The following is a 2,126-nucleotide window of genomic DNA, read 5'->3' on the forward strand; positions in this document are numbered from 1 at the left end:
AAATTTACTATTAATTTATCATTGATTAACAATTAAGTTATTGATGATTTACTATTAAATTATATTAATTTACTTTTAACGTAATGAGTAACTATTAAATTATCAATTATTTAATATTAAGTTATTATTCACAATATAAAAAAAGTTATTTATAATTCACTACTATTAATTAATTACTATTAAAATAAAATTGATTTATTATTAAATTATCACTAATTTACTATTAAGTTATTATTAATTTATTATTAAGTTATCAATGATTAACTATTAAGTTGTCACTTATTTTTCATTAAATTATTCTTTATTTACTACTCTCTTGTTATGCATTTACAATTATATTACAATTAATTTATTACTAAATTATTATGCATTTACTATTATATTATTATTGATTTATTACTAAGTTATCAATTATTGACTATTAAATTATTATTCATATACTAATTTATGCATGATTTACTATTAAGTTATTATTGATTAATTATTAAGTTATCAATAATTACTACTAAGTTATACTGATTACTTTTAGCTTTCATTATTAATTACTAAATTAGCAATCATATACTATTATGTTGTCATTAATTTGCATATATTAAAAAAGAAAGCATCCGCAATGAATGCTAAATGATGTAATTTATAAGATAGAGAAAGAAGTAAGAAAATGTTTAAACGTAAATGACTTGAAAAACAATAAGTAAATGCTCTTAATTTGCTATTTGTAGTTTAGCATATAATAATAAGTTAAAATCATAACTTCTTATACTAATGTAAGTATCAAAGCAAAGTTAAATTAATGTATAATATATATTAAGTTAATATTTTTAAGATATTCTTTAAATTTTTTAATTCATTGTAAAATAGTACATATTAAGATAAGTTTTATTAATAATTTGATTGAATGATTTGTTATATATTTTTATACTTGTTAGCGAAGTACAATTTCTTATAAAAGATTGAAAAAATTGAAGTATTATGCCAACAATGAAAATAATAAACTTTACCTTATGTTTCTATCTTTAAGTATATAATTTTAGGTAAAGTTTAATTATGCAAAAGCAATGAGAAAAAATTTACTAAATAAAATTTATAAAAAATAAATAGACAATAATTTTAAAAAATATAAAGTTTATAATAATTACTTTCACATTCTCTTTCAAAAATTTCTTTTATTAAATGAAAAGATAGTATATTTCTAATTGTTATTTTATTTTTATTACTATCATTCAAAATGCATTTTTTTTTTATATATATATTTTGATGTCAACCAACTTTTTCATTTGAAAAGAATAAAGATTATAAGGGGTCATAACGACCCAAATAATATTTAACTGTATGTTATCTTCCTAAATAAGTCTGAACTATAATATCTATTTCAAATGAAATGTTTAAGTTGTTTCCTTCAATCCATATCACAGCAACTTGATTAGCAAGACTTGGGCATAAGAATTTCAAAATCCTTAAAAGAAGATATGTCATTTAATCTTTGCACAATTTGGGTATATGAATTTTCTTCTGGAATTATCATTAATATTTCCATAACTTTTGCACTTAAATTTTTTTTTTCATTCTATTTTGAAATTTAATACCAATGTCATAAAAGTATAATTAAAAATAATATGAATTAATTAACTCAAACTTGAAATAATTCAAGACTCATATTGAGTATACATAAAATTTTAACGCTTTTTGAATTTTAATATAATTAAAAATAATATAATACACATAATTATAAAAATAAAACAAATTTCACTTGATTCAATTGATTTTAAACAATCAAAACCTTGGTGGTTATTTAAAATATGAAATCATTGAACCCAAAATTTGAATTGAAATATCAATCCAATCAGAATCCAACATTTTTTATTTTATTTGAATTTAAGATGATTTTAAATCTAACTTTGTAAAGAAGGAAAAGTTTGCACCAATTATTGAGTCAAATTTGTTCAAGTGATAAGTGAATAATTAAGTATACAATGAATAGATGCAAATAAAACTTAACTCAACCTAATTGATAGTTGATTCTAAAATTAAAACCCAAATTGAAATTATGAGCAGTCAAAATTTAAAATAATTGAAATACTAAATATACAATTAAATAAAAATTTATCGAAAGAATTTTGTTAATT

Source organism: Durio zibethinus, chromosome 28 (genome assembly GCF_047325235.1).
Source record: "Durio zibethinus cultivar Kanyao isolate XHJ-2024 chromosome 28, ASM4732523v1, whole genome shotgun sequence".
Taxonomy (NCBI): Eukaryota; Viridiplantae; Streptophyta; class Magnoliopsida; order Malvales; family Malvaceae; genus Durio; species Durio zibethinus.